The sequence below is a fragment of the Amia ocellicauda genome, unplaced genomic scaffold, assembly GCF_036373705.1.
Source record: "Amia ocellicauda isolate fAmiCal2 unplaced genomic scaffold, fAmiCal2.hap1 HAP1_SCAFFOLD_47, whole genome shotgun sequence".
Taxonomy (NCBI): Eukaryota; Metazoa; Chordata; class Actinopteri; order Amiiformes; family Amiidae; genus Amia; species Amia ocellicauda.
Window position 1 is genome coordinate 135,584 of NW_027102983.1, and position 13,269 is coordinate 148,852.

General features: G+C 43.3%; 11 non-coding genes across 11 annotated transcripts; all 11 read right to left on the reverse strand.

Moving 5' to 3' along the window:
- Positions 1-443: 443 nt before the first annotated feature.
- Positions 444-562, reverse strand: LOC136737331 (5S ribosomal RNA). Its single transcript, XR_010812294.1, has one exon. It is a non-coding gene; the product is annotated as a 5S ribosomal RNA (ribosomal RNA).
- A 1,058-nt stretch (positions 563-1,620) lies between these two features.
- Positions 1,621-1,739, reverse strand: LOC136737343 (5S ribosomal RNA). The gene has a single exon (XR_010812305.1). It is a non-coding gene; the product is annotated as a 5S ribosomal RNA (ribosomal RNA).
- Positions 1,740-2,805: 1,066 nt separating this feature from the next.
- On the reverse strand, positions 2,806-2,924 carry LOC136736640 (5S ribosomal RNA). Its single transcript, XR_010811701.1, has one exon. It is a non-coding gene; the product is annotated as a 5S ribosomal RNA (ribosomal RNA).
- A 1,065-nt stretch (positions 2,925-3,989) lies between these two features.
- Positions 3,990-4,108, reverse strand: LOC136737354 (5S ribosomal RNA). The gene has a single exon (XR_010812316.1). It is a non-coding gene; the product is annotated as a 5S ribosomal RNA (ribosomal RNA).
- Positions 4,109-5,174: 1,066 nt separating this feature from the next.
- On the reverse strand, positions 5,175-5,293 carry LOC136737327 (5S ribosomal RNA). The gene has a single exon (XR_010812290.1). It is a non-coding gene; the product is annotated as a 5S ribosomal RNA (ribosomal RNA).
- Positions 5,294-6,351: 1,058 nt separating this feature from the next.
- On the reverse strand, positions 6,352-6,470 carry LOC136737366 (5S ribosomal RNA). Its single transcript, XR_010812328.1, has one exon. It is a non-coding gene; the product is annotated as a 5S ribosomal RNA (ribosomal RNA).
- A 1,066-nt stretch (positions 6,471-7,536) lies between these two features.
- On the reverse strand, positions 7,537-7,655 carry LOC136737079 (5S ribosomal RNA). Its single transcript, XR_010812052.1, has one exon. It is a non-coding gene; the product is annotated as a 5S ribosomal RNA (ribosomal RNA).
- A 1,055-nt stretch (positions 7,656-8,710) lies between these two features.
- On the reverse strand, positions 8,711-8,829 carry LOC136737378 (5S ribosomal RNA). Its single transcript, XR_010812340.1, has one exon. It is a non-coding gene; the product is annotated as a 5S ribosomal RNA (ribosomal RNA).
- Positions 8,830-9,887: 1,058 nt separating this feature from the next.
- On the reverse strand, positions 9,888-10,006 carry LOC136737389 (5S ribosomal RNA). Its single transcript, XR_010812351.1, has one exon. It is a non-coding gene; the product is annotated as a 5S ribosomal RNA (ribosomal RNA).
- A 1,058-nt stretch (positions 10,007-11,064) lies between these two features.
- LOC136736631 (5S ribosomal RNA) lies at positions 11,065-11,183 on the reverse strand. The gene has a single exon (XR_010811692.1). It is a non-coding gene; the product is annotated as a 5S ribosomal RNA (ribosomal RNA).
- A 1,066-nt stretch (positions 11,184-12,249) lies between these two features.
- Positions 12,250-12,368, reverse strand: LOC136736806 (5S ribosomal RNA). The gene has a single exon (XR_010811856.1). It is a non-coding gene; the product is annotated as a 5S ribosomal RNA (ribosomal RNA).
- Positions 12,369-13,269: the final 901 nt, after the last annotated feature.

Below are 13,269 nucleotides of genomic sequence, written 5' to 3' on the forward strand. Positions count from 1 at the left end.
AGTTCGAGGGCAGGCATCATTTCAGTAATTTCATCCCGTTGCATTCACATCCGTGCCTTGAATGAGATTGAATGTGATCTTTGCTCTCAAGTATGTTCCCAAGTTTTACACTTTCGTGCTTTGCATGAATGGGAATGGAACCGTGTGTGTTGAATGAGGCTCCTTGTGAGCACTGAACTTTGTCCGGTGGAGTTCCTTTTTGTGTTGCTGTAATTGTGTAATTTCTCGATGAGAAAGATTAGGCAACATTTAGTCACTTCTAGCCATGATGCTCAATTTATTTACGAATGTACCCTAGTTACTATTGACCGTTTACGTTGGAGAACAAGATCTATTGTATGCCTGTGTATTTGGGGAAGTCAAATCTGAAATAATGATGAAATTGCGAGTATCCAAAGTTAAAACTCGTGATTTGTCGCCCTCTGGTGTGTAAAAGATGCAAAAGCTTACAGCACCTGGTATTCCCAGGCGGTCTCCCATCCAAGTACTGACCAGGCCCGAGCCTGCTTAGCTTCCGAGATCGGACGAGATCGGGCGTATTCAGGCTAGTATGGCCGTAAGCCAGGGAGGCTGTCCCTGACGCTCTACTTAAAGGGAAGGCAATATCCGTTTCTGCCGCTCATACTTGCAGTTGAACTGTCTCTCTACTCTAAAGTCCGGGACACACCAGCGCGCCGCAGACAGTCCCTGCTAACACGAAACGTTGTGGCAACGTTGTGCGTTAGCTGGGGTGCCACACCAGACCGGAACTATATATTACAAAACGAACACATTGTCTTGATAAAACAGCTGTAATTGAGTGCCTGACACGCCAGTCAAGCGCAATCTTGAGAAGGTGTGCATTTCAGTAAGGATTTCAATTGACATGCAGTATGAAACTGAAAGGAGGTTGCATCACTATGATGCATAACATTGCATGTATTGTATTTTCAAGTGTGTGCATTCATCCTGTTGTCATTTTGTTTTGAAAGTAGAAGAATCATTTTTGCTGAGGTTGCTGAGACAAATGTAAACCAGTAAAACATATGAAGAGAAACAAACCTTGAATATAAGTTCAGTTGTTTAAACATTTGACAAACTATGGTGAGGGGGTAAGAAAACACACAAATCCAGCAGCTCCTGTATTTCAATACACCAGAACCCAATATTATTGGCGAGTCGGGTAGTCCATCATCACAGTTCGAGGGCAGGCATCATTTCAGTAATTTCATCCCGTTGCATTCACATCCGTGCCTTGAATGAGATTGAATGTGATCTTTGCTCTCAAGTATGTTCCCAAGTTTTACACTTTCGTGCTTTGCATGAATGGGAATGGAACCGTGTGTGTTGAATGAGGCTCCTTGTGAGCACTGAACTTTGTCCGGTGGAGTTCCTTTTTGTGTTGCTGTAATTGTGTCATTTCTCGATGAGAAAGATTAGGCAACATTTAGTCACTTCTAGCCATGATGCTCAATTTATTTATGAATGTACCCTAGTTACTAGGGACCGTTTACGTTGGAGAACAAGATCTATTGTATGCCTGTGTATTTGGGGAAGTCAAATCTGAAATAATGATGAAATTGCGTGTATCCAAAGTTAAAACTCGTGATTTGTCGCCCTCTGGTGTGTAAAAGATGCAAAAGCTTACAGCACCTGGTATTCCCAGGCGGTCTCCCATCCAAGTACTGACCAGGCCCGAGCCTGCTTAGCTTCCGAGATCGGACGAGATCGGGCGTATTCAGGCTAGTATGGCCGTAAGCCAGAAAGGCTGTCCCTGACGCTCTACTTAAAGGGAAGGCAATATCCGTTTCTGCCGTTCATACTTACAGTTGAACTGTCTCTCTACTCTAAAGCCCGGGACACAGCAGCGCGCCGCAGATAGTCCCTGCTAACACGCCACGTTGTGGCAACATTGTGGCAACGTTGTGCGTTAGCTGGGGTGCCACACCAGACCGGAACTATATATTACAAAACGAACACATTGTCTTGATAAAACAGCTGTAATTGAGTGCCTGACACGCCAGTCAAGCGCAATCTTGAGAAGGTGTGCATTTCAGTAAGGATTTCAATTGACATGCAGTATGAAACTGAAAGGAGGTTGCATCACTATGATGCATAACATTGCATGTATTGTATTTTCAAGTGTGTGCATTCATCCTGTTGTCATTTTGTTTTGAAAGCAGAAGAATCATTCAACAGGTTGCTGAGACAAATGTAAACCAGTAAAACATATGAAGAGAAACAAACCTTGAATATAAGTTCAGTTGTTTAAACATTTGACAAACTATGGTGAGGGGGTAAGAAAACACACAAATCCAGCAGCTCCTGTACTTCAATACACCAGAACCCAATATTATTGGCGAGTCGGGTAGTCCATCATCACAGTTCGAGGGCAGGCATAATTTCAGTAATTTCATCCCGTTGCATTCACATCCGTGCCTTGAATGAGATTGAATGTGATCTTTGCTCTCAAGTATGTTCCCAAGTTTTACACTTTCGTGCTTTGCATGAATGGGAATGGAACCGTATGTGTTGAATGAAGCTCCTTGTGAGCACTGAACTTTGTCCGGTGGAGTTCCTTTTTGTGTTGCTGTAATTGTGTCATTTCTCGATGAGAAAGATTAGGCAACATTAAGTCACTTCTAGCCATGATGCTCAATTTATTTACGAATGTACCCTAGTTACTAGGGACCGTTTACGTTGGAGAACAAGATCTATTGTATGCCTGTGTATTTGGGGAAGTCAAATCTGAAATAATGATGAAATTGCGTGTATCCAAAGTTAAAACTCGTGATTTGTCGCCCTCTGGTGTGTAAAAGATGCAAAAGCTTACAGCACCTGGTATTTCCAGGCAGTCTCCCATCCAAGTACTGACCAGGCCCAAGCCTGCTTAGCTTCCGAGATCGGACGAGATCGGGCGTATTCAGGCTAGTATGGCCGTAAGCCAGGGAGGCTGTCCCTGACGCTCTACTTAAAGGGAAGGCAATATCCGTTTCTGCCGTTCATACTTACAGTTGAACTGTCTCTCTACTCTAAAGCCCGGGACACACCAGCGCGCCGCAGACAGTCCCTGCTAACACGCCACGTTGTGGCAACATTGTGGCAACGTTGTGCGTTAGCTGGGGTGCCACACCAGACCGGAACTATATATTACAAAACGAACACATTGTCTTGATAAAACAGCTGTAATTGAGTGCCTGACACGCCAGTCAAGCGCAATCTTGAGAAGGTGTGCATTTCAGTAAGGATTTAAATTGACATGCAGTATGAAACTGAAAGGAGGTTGCATCACTATGATGCATAACATTGCATGTATTGTATTTTCAAGTGTGTGCATTCATCCTGTTGTCATTTTGTTTTGAAAGCAGAAGAATCATTCAACAGGTTGCTGAGACAAATGTAAACCAGTAAAACATATGAAGAGAAACAAACCTTGAATATAAGTTCAGTTGTTTAAACATTTGACAAACTATGGTGAGGGGGTAAGAAAACACACAAATCCAGCAGCTCCTGTATTTCAATACACCAGAACCCAATATTATTGGCGAGTCGGGTAGTCCATCATCACAGTTCGAGGGCAGGCATCATTTCAGTAATTTCATCTTGTTGCATTCACATCCGTGCCTGAATGAGATTGAATGTGATCTTTGCTCTCAAGTATGTTCCCAAGTTTTACACTTTCGTGCTTTGCATGAATGGGAATGGAACCGTGTGTGTTGAATGAGGCTCCTTGTGAGCACTGAACTTTGTCCGGTGGAGTTCCTTTTTGTGTTGCTGTAATTCTGTCATTTCTCGATGAGAAAGATTAGGCAACATTTAGTCACTTCTAGCCATGATGCTCAATTTATTTATGAATGTACCCTAGTTACTAGGGACCGTTTACATTGGAGAACAAGATTTATTGTATGCCTGTGTATTTGGGGAAGTCAAATCTGAAATAATGATGAAATTGCGTGTATCCAAAGTTAAAACTCGTGATATGTCGCCCTCTGGTGTGTAAAAGATGCAAAAGCTTACAGCACCTGGTATTCCCAGGCGGTCTCCCATCCAAGTACTGACCAGGCCCGAGCCTGCTTAGCTTCCGAGATCGGACGAGATCGGGCGTATTCAGGCTAGTATGGCCGTAAGCTAGGAATGCTGTCCCTGACGCTCTACTTAAAGGGAAGGCAATATCCGTTTCTGCCGTTCATACTTACAGTTGAACTGTCTCTCTACTCTAAAGCCCGGGAAACACCAGCGCGCCGCAGACAGTCCCTGCTAACACGCCACGTTGTGGCAACATTGTGGCAACGTTGTGCGTTAGCTGGGGTGCCACACCAGACCGGAACTATATATTACAAAACGAACACATTGTCTTGATAAAACAGCTGTAATTGAGTGCCTGACACGCCAGTCAAGCGCAATCTTGAGAAGGTGTGCATTTCAGTAAGGATTTCAATTGACATGCAGTATGAAACTGAAAGGAGGTTGCATCACTATGATGCATAACATTGCATGTATTGTTTTTACAAGTGTGTGCATTCATCCTGTTGTCATTTTGTTTTGAAAGCAGAAGAATCATTCAACAGGTTGCTGAGACAAATGTAAACCAGTAAAACATATGAAGAGAAACAAACCTTGAATATAAGTTCAGTTGTTTAAACATTTGACAAACTATGGTGAGGGGGTAAGAAAACACACAAATCCAGCAGCTCCTGTATTTCAATACACCAGAACCCAATATTATTGGCGAGTCGGGTAGTCCATCATCACAGTTCGAGGGCAGGCATCATTTCAGTAATTTCATCCCGTTGCATTCACATCCGTGCCTTGAATGAGATTGAATGTGATCTTTGCTCTCAAGTATGTTCCCAAGTTTTACACTTTCGTGCTTTGCATGAATGGGAATGGAACCGTGTGTGTTGAATGAGGCTCCTTGTGAGCACTGAACTTTGTCCGGTGGAGTTCCTTTTTGTGTTGCTGTAATTGTGTCATTTCTCGATGAGAAAGATTAGGCAACATTTAGTCACTTCTAGCCATGATGCTCAATTTATTTACGAATGTACCCTAGTTACTAGGGACCGTTTACATTGGAGAACAAGATCTATTGTATGCCTGTGTATTTGGGGAAGTCAAATCTGAAATAATGATGAAATTGCGTGTATCCAAAGTTAAAACTCGTGATTTGTCGCCCTCTGGTGTGTAAAAGATGCAAAAGCTTACAGCACCTGGTATTCCCAGGCGGTCTCCCATCCAAGTACTGACCAGGCCCGAGCCTGCTTAGTTTCCGAGATCGGACGAGATCGGGCGTATTCAGGCTAGTATGGCCGTAAGCCAGGGAGGCTGTCCCTGACGCTCTACTTAAAGGGAAGGCAATATCCGTTTCTGCCGCTCATACTTACAGTTGAACTGTCTCTCTACTCTAAAGTCCGGGACACACCAGCACGCCGCAGACAGTCCCTGCTAACACGAAACGTTGTGGCAACGTTGTGCGTTAGCTGGGGTGCCACACCAGACCGGAACTATATATTACAAAACGAACACATTGTCTTGATAAAACAGCTGTAATTGAGTGCCTGACACGCCAGTCAAGCGCAATCTTGAGAAGGTGTGCATTTCAGTAAGGATTTCAATTGACATGCAGTATGAAACTGAAAGGAGGTTGCATCACTATGATGCATAACATTGCATGTATTGTATTTTCAAGTGTGTGCATTCATCCTGTTGTCATTTTGTTTTGAAAGTAGAAGAATCATTTTTGCTGAGGTTGCTGAGACAAATGTAAACCAGTAAAACATATGAAGAGAAACAAACCTTGAATATAAGTTCAGTTGTTTAAACATTTGACAAACTATGGTGAGGGGGTAAGAAAACACACAAATCCAGCAGCTCCTGTATTTCAATACACCAGAACCCAATATTATTGGCGAGTCGGGTAGTCCATCATCACAGTTCGAGGGCAGGCATCATTTCAGTAATTTCATCCCGTTGCATTCACATCCGTGCCTTGAATGAGATTGAATGTGATCTTTGCTCTCAAGTATGTTCCCAAGTTTTACACTTTCGTGCTTTGCATGAATGGGAATGGAACCGTGTGTGTTGAATGAGGCTCCTTGTGAGCACTGAACTTTGTCCGGTGGAGTTCCTTTTTGTGTTGCTGTAATTGTGTCATTTCTCGATGAGAAAGATTAGGCAACATTTAGTCACTTCTAGCCATGATGCTCAATTTATTTATGAATGTACCCTAGTTACTAGGGACCGTTTACGTTGGAGAACAAGATCTATTGTATGCCTGTGTATTTGGGGAAGTCAAATCTGAAATAATGATGAAATTGCGTGTATCCAAAGTTAAAACTCGTGATTTGTCGCCCTCTGGTGTGTAAAAGATGCAAAAGCTTACAGCACCTGGTATTCCCAGGCGGTCTCCCATCCAAGTACTGACCAGGCCCGAGCCTGCTTAGCTTCCGAGATCGGACGAGATCGGGCGTATTCAGGCTAGTATGGCCGTAAGCCAGGGAGGCTGTCCCTGACGCTCTACTTAAAGGGAAGGCAATATCCGTTTCTGCCGTTCATACTTACAGTTGAACTGTCTCTCTACTCTAAAGCCCGGGACACACCAGCGCGCCGCAGACAGTCCCTGCTAACACGCCACGTTGTGGCAACATTGTGGCAACGTTGTGCGTTAGCTGGGGTGCCACACCAGACCGGAACTATATATTACAAAACGAACACATTCTCTTGATAAAACAGCTGTAATTGAGTGCCTGACACGCCAGTCAAGCGCAATCTTGAGAAGGTGTGCATTTCAGTAAGGATTTCAATTGACATGCAGTATGAAACTGAAAGGAGGTTGCATCACTATGATGCATTACATTGCATGTATTGTATTTTCAAGTGTGTGCATTCATCCTGTTGTCATTTTGTTTTGAAAGCAGAAGAATCATTCAACAGGTTGCTGAGACAAATGTAAACCAGTAAAACATATGAAGAGAAACAAACCTTGAATATAAGTTCAGTTGTTTAAACATTTGACAAACTATGGTGAGGGGGTAAGAAAACACACAAATCCAGCAGCTCCTGTATTTCAATACACCAGAACCCAATATTATTGGCGAGTCGGGTAGTCCATCATCACAGTTCGAGGGCAGGCATCATTTCAGTAATTTCATCCCGTTGCATTCACATCCGTGCCTTGAATGAGATTGAATGTGATCTTTGCTCTCAAGTATGTTCCCAAGTTTTACACTTTCGTGCTTTGCATGAATGGGAATGGAACCGTGTGTGTTGAATGAGGCTCCTTGTGAGCACTGAACTCTGTCCGGTGGAGTTCCTTTTTGTGTTGCTGTAATTGTGTCATTTCTCGATGAGAAAGATTAGGCAACATTTAGTCACTTCTAGCCATGATGCTCAATTTATTTACGAATGTACCCTAGTTACTAGGGACCGTTTACGTTGGAGAACAAGATCTATTGTATGCCTGTGTATTTGGGGAAGTCAAATCTGAAATAATGATGAAATTGCGTGTATCCAAAGTTAAAACTCGTGATTTGTCGCCCTCTGGTGTGTAAAAGATGCAAAAGCTTACAGCACCTGGTTTTCCCAGGTGGTCTCCCATCCAAGTACTGACCAGGCCCGAGCCTGCTTAGCTTCCGAGATCGGACGAGATCGGGCGTATTCAGGCTAGTATGGCCGTAAGCCAGGGAGGCTGTCCCTGACGCTCTACTTAAAGGGAAGGCAATATCCGTTTCTGCCGCTCATACTTGCAGTTGAACTGTCTCTCTACTCTAAAGTCCGGGACACACCAGCGCGCCGCAGACAGTCCCTGCTAACACGAAACGTTGTGGCAACGTTGTACGTTAGCTGGGGTGCCACACCAGACCGGAACTATATATTACAAAACGAACACATTGTCTTGATAAAACAGCTGTAATTGAGTGCCTGACACGCCAGTCAAGCGCAATCTTGAGAAGGTGTGCATTTCAGTAAGGATTTCAATTGACATGCAGTATGAAACTGAAAGGAGGTTGCATCACTATGATGCATAACATTGCATGTATTGTATTTTCAAGTGTGTGCATTCATCCTGTTGTCATTTTGTTTTGAAAGCAGAAGAATCATTCAACAGGTTGCTGAGACAAATGTAAACCAGTAAAACATATGAAGAGAAACAAACCTTGAATATAAGTTCAGTTGTTTAAACATTTGACAAACTATGGTGAGGGGGTAAGAAAACACACAAATCCAGCAGCTCCTGTATTTCAATACACCAGAACCCAATATTATTGGCGAGTCGGGTAGTCCATCATCACAGTTCGAGGGCAGGCATCATTTCAGTAATTTCATCCCGTTGCATTCACATCCGTGCCTTGAATGAGATTGAATGTGATCTTTGCTCTCAAGTATGTTCCCAAGTTTTACACTTTCGTGCTTTGCATGAATGGGAATGGAACCGTGTGTGTTGAATGAGGCTCCTTGTGAGCACTGAACTTTGTCCGGTGGAGTTCCTTTTTGTGTTGCTGTAATTGTGTAATTTCTCGATGAGAAAGATTAGGCAACATTTAGTCACTTCTAGCCATGATGCTCAATTTATTTACGAATGTACCCTAGTTACTAGGGACCGTTTACGTTGGAGAACAAGATCTATTGTATGCCTGTGTATTTGGGGAAGTCAAATCTGAAATAATGATGAAATTGCGTGTATCCAAAGTTAAAACTCGTGATTTGTCGCCCTCTGGTGTGTAAAAGATGCAAAAGCTTACAGCACCTGGTATTCCCAGGCGGTCTCCCATCCAAGTACTGACCAGGCCCGAGCCTGCTTAGCTTCCGAGATCGGACGAGATCGGGCGTATTCAGGCTAGTATGGCCGTAAGCCAGGGAGGTTGTCCCTGACGCTCTACTTAAAGGGAAGGCAATATCCGTTTCTGCCGCTCATACTTGCAGTTGAACTGTCTCTCTACTCTAAAGTCCGGGACACACCAGCGCGCCGCAGACAGTCCCTGCTAACACGAAACGTTGTGGCAACGTTGTGCGTTAGCTGGGGTGCCACACCAGACCGGAACTATATATTACAAAACGAACACATTGTCTTGATAAAACAGCTGTAATTGAGTGCCTGACACGCCAGTCAAGCGCAATCTTGAGAAGGTGTGCATTTCAGTAAGGATTTCAATTGACATGCAGTATGAAACTGAAAGGAGGTTGCATCACTATGATGCATAACATTGCATGTATTGTATTTTCAAGTGTGTGCATTCATCCTGTTGTCATTTTGTTTTGAAAGTAGAAGAATCATTTTTGCTGAGGTTGCTGAGACAAATGTAAACCAGTAAAACATATGAAGAGAAACAAACCTTGAATATAAGTTCAGTTGTTTAAACATTTGACAAACTATGGTGAGGGGGTAAGAAAACACACAAATCCAGCAGCTCCTGTATTTCAATACACCAGAACCCAATATTATTGGCGAGTCGGGTAGTCCATCATCACAGTTCGAGGGCAGGCATCATTTCAGTAATTTCATCCCGTTGCATTCACATCCGTGCCTTGAATGAGATTGAATGTGATCTTTGCTCTCAAGTATGTTCCCAAGTTTTACACTTTCGTGCTTTGCATGAATGGGAATGGAACCGTGTGTGTTGAATGAGGCTCCTTGTGAGCACTGAACTTTGTCCGGTGGAGTTCCTTTTTGTGTTGCTGTAATTGTGTAATTTCTCGATGAGAAAGATTAGGCAACATTTAGTCACTTCTAGCCATGATGCTCAATTTATTTACGAATGTACCCTAGTTACTAGGGACCGTTTACGTTGGAGAACAAGATCTATTGTATGCCTGTGTATTTGGGGAAGTCAAATCTGAAATAATGATGAAATTGCGTGTATCCAAAGTTAAAACTCGTGATTTGTCGCCCTCTGGTGTGTAAAAGATGCAAAAGCTTACAGCACCTGGTATTCCCAGGCGGTCTCCCATCCAAGTACTGACCAGGCCCGAGCCTGCTTAGCTTCCGAGATCGGACGAGATCGGGCGTATTCAGGCTAGTATGGCCGTAAGCCAGGGAGGCTGTCCCTGACGCTCTACTTAAAGGGAAGGCAATATCCGTTTCTGCCGCTCATACTTGCAGTTGAACTGTCTCTCTACTCTAAAGTCCGGGACACACCAGCGCGCCGCAGACAGTCCCTGCTAACACGAAACGTTGTGGCAACGTTGTGCGTTAGCTGGGGTGCCACACCAGACCGGAACTATATATTACAAAACGAACACATTGTCTTGATAAAACAGCTGTAATTGAGTGCCTGACACGCCAGTCAAGCGCAATCTTGAGAAGGTGTGCATTTCAGTAAGGATTTCAATTGACATGCAGTATGAAACTGAAAGGAGGTTGCATCACTATGATGCATAACATTGCATGTATTGTATTTTCAAGTGTGTGCATTCATCCTGTTGTCATTTTGTTTTGAAAGTAGAAGAATCATTTTTGCTGAGGTTGCTGAGACAAATGTAAACCAGTAAAACATATGAAGAGAAACAAACCTTGAATATAAGTTCAGTTGTTTAAACATTTGACAAACTATGGTGAGGGGGTAAGAAAACACACAAATCCAGCAGCTCCTGTATTTCAATACACCAGAACCCAATATTATTGGCGAGTCGGGTAGTCCATCATCACAGTTCGAGGGCAGGCATCATTTCAGTAATTTCATCCCGTTGCATTCACATCCGTGCCTTGAATGAGATTGAATGTGATCTTTGCTCTCAAGTATGTTCCCAAGTTTTACACTTTCGTGCTTTGCATGAATGGGAATGGAACCGTGTGTGTTGAATGAGGCTCCTTGTGAGCACTGAACTTTGTCCGGTGGAGTTCCTTTTTGTGTTGCTGTAATTGTGTCATTTCTCGATGAGAAAGATTAGGCAACATTTAGTCACTTCTAGCCATGATGCTCAATTTATTTATGAATGTACCCTAGTTACTAGGGACCGTTTACGTTGGAGAACAAGATCTATTGTATGCCTGTGTATTTGGGGAAGTCAAATCTGAAATAATGATGAAATTGCGTGTATCCAAAGTTAAAACTCGTGATTTGTCGCCCTCTGGTGTGTAAAAGATGCAAAAGCTTACAGCACCTGGTATTCCCAGGCGGTCTCACATCCAAGTACTGACCAGGCCCGAGCCTGCTTAGCTTCCGAGATCGGACGAGATCGGGCGTATTCAGGCTAGTATGGCCGTAAGCCAGAAAGGCTGTCCCTGACGCTCTACTTAAAGGGAAGGCAATATCCGTTTCTGCCGTTCATACTTACAGTTGAACTGTCTCTCTACTCTAAAGCCCGGGACACAGCAGCGCGCCGCAGATAGTCCCTGCTAACACGCCACGTTGTGGCAACATTGTGGCAACGTTGTGCGTTAGCTGGGGTGCCACACCAGACCGGAACTATATATTACAAAACGAACACATTGTCTTGATAAAACAGCTGTAATTGAGTGCCTGACACGCCAGTCAAGCGCAATCTTGAGAAGGTGTGCATTTCAGTAAGGATTTCAATTGACATGCAGTATGAAACTGAAAGGAGGTTGCATCACTATGATGCATAACATTGCATGTATTGTATTTTCAAGTGTGTGCATTCATCCTGTTGTCATTTTGTTTTGAAAGCAGAAGAATCATTCAACAGGTTGCTGAGACAAATGTAAACCAGTAAAACATATGAAGAGAAACAAACCTTGAATATAAGTTCAGTTGTTTAAACATTTGACAAACTATGGTGAGGGGGTAAGAAAACACACAAATCCAGCAGCTCCTGTATTTCAATACACCAGAACCCAATATTATTGGCGAGTCGGGTAGTCCATCATCACAGTTCGAGGGCAGGCATCATTTCAGTAATTTCATCCCGTTGCATTCACATCCGTGCCTTGAATGAGATTGAATGTGATCTTTGCTCTCAAGTATTGTCCCAAGTTTTACACTTTCGTGCTTTGCATGAATGGGAATGGAACCGTGTGTGTTGAATGAGGCTCCTTGTGAGCACTGAACTTTGTCCGGTGGAGTTCCTTTTTGTGTTGCTGTAATTGTGTCATTTCTCGATGAGAAAGATTAGGCAACATTTAGTCACTTCTAGCCATGATGCTCAATTTATTTACGAATGTACACTAGTTACTAGGGACCGTTTACGTTGGAGAACAAGATCTATTGTATGCCTGTGTATTTGGGGAAGTCAAATCTGAAATAATGATGAAATTGCGTGTATCCAAAGTTAAAACTCGTGATTTGTCACCCTCTGGTGTGTAAAAGATGCAAAAGCTTACAGCACCTGGTATTCCCAGGCGGTCTCCCATCCAAGTACTGACCAGGCCCGAGCCTGCTTAGCTTCCGAGATCGGATGAGATCGGGCGTATTCAGGCTAGTATGGCCGTAAGCCAGAGAGGCTGTCCCTGACGCTCTACTTAAAGGGAAGGCAATATCCGTTTCTGCCGCTCATACTTGCAATTGAACTGTCTCTCTACTCTAAAGTCCGGGACACACCAGCGCGCCGCAGACAGTCCCTGCTAACACGAAACGTTGTGGCAACGTTGTGCGTTAGCTGGGGTGCCACACCAGACCGGAACTATATATTACAAAACGAACACATTGTCTTGATAAAACAGCTGTAATTGAGTGCCTGACACGCCAGTCAAGCGCAATCTTGAGAAGGTGTGCATTTCAGTAAGGATTTCAATTGACATGCAGTATGAAACTGAAAGGAGGTTGCATCACTATGATGCATAACATTGCATGTATTGTATTTTCAAGTGTGTGCATTCATCCTGTTGTCATTTTGTTTTGAAAGCAGAAGAATCATTCAACAGGTTGCTGAGACAAATGTAAACCAGTAAAACATATGAAGAGAAACAAACCTTGAATATAAGTTCAGTTGTTTAAACATTTGACAAACTATGGTGAGGGGGTAAGAAAACACACAAATCCAGCAGCTCCTGTACTTCAATACACCAGAACCCAATATTATTGGCGAGTCGGGTAGTCCATCATCACAGTTCGAGGGCAGGCATAATTTCAGTAATTTCATCCCGTTGCATTCACATCCGTGCCTTGAATGAGATTGAATGTGATCTTTGCTCTCAAGTATGTTCCCAAGTTTTACACTTTCGTGCTTTGCATGAATGGGAATGGAACCGTATGTGTTGAATGAAGCTCCTTGTGAGCACTGAACTTTGTCCGGTGGAGTTCCTTTTTGTGTTGCTGTAATTGTGTCATTTCTCGATGAGAAAGATTAGGCAACATTTAGTCACTTCTAGCCATGATGCTCAATTTATTTACGAAT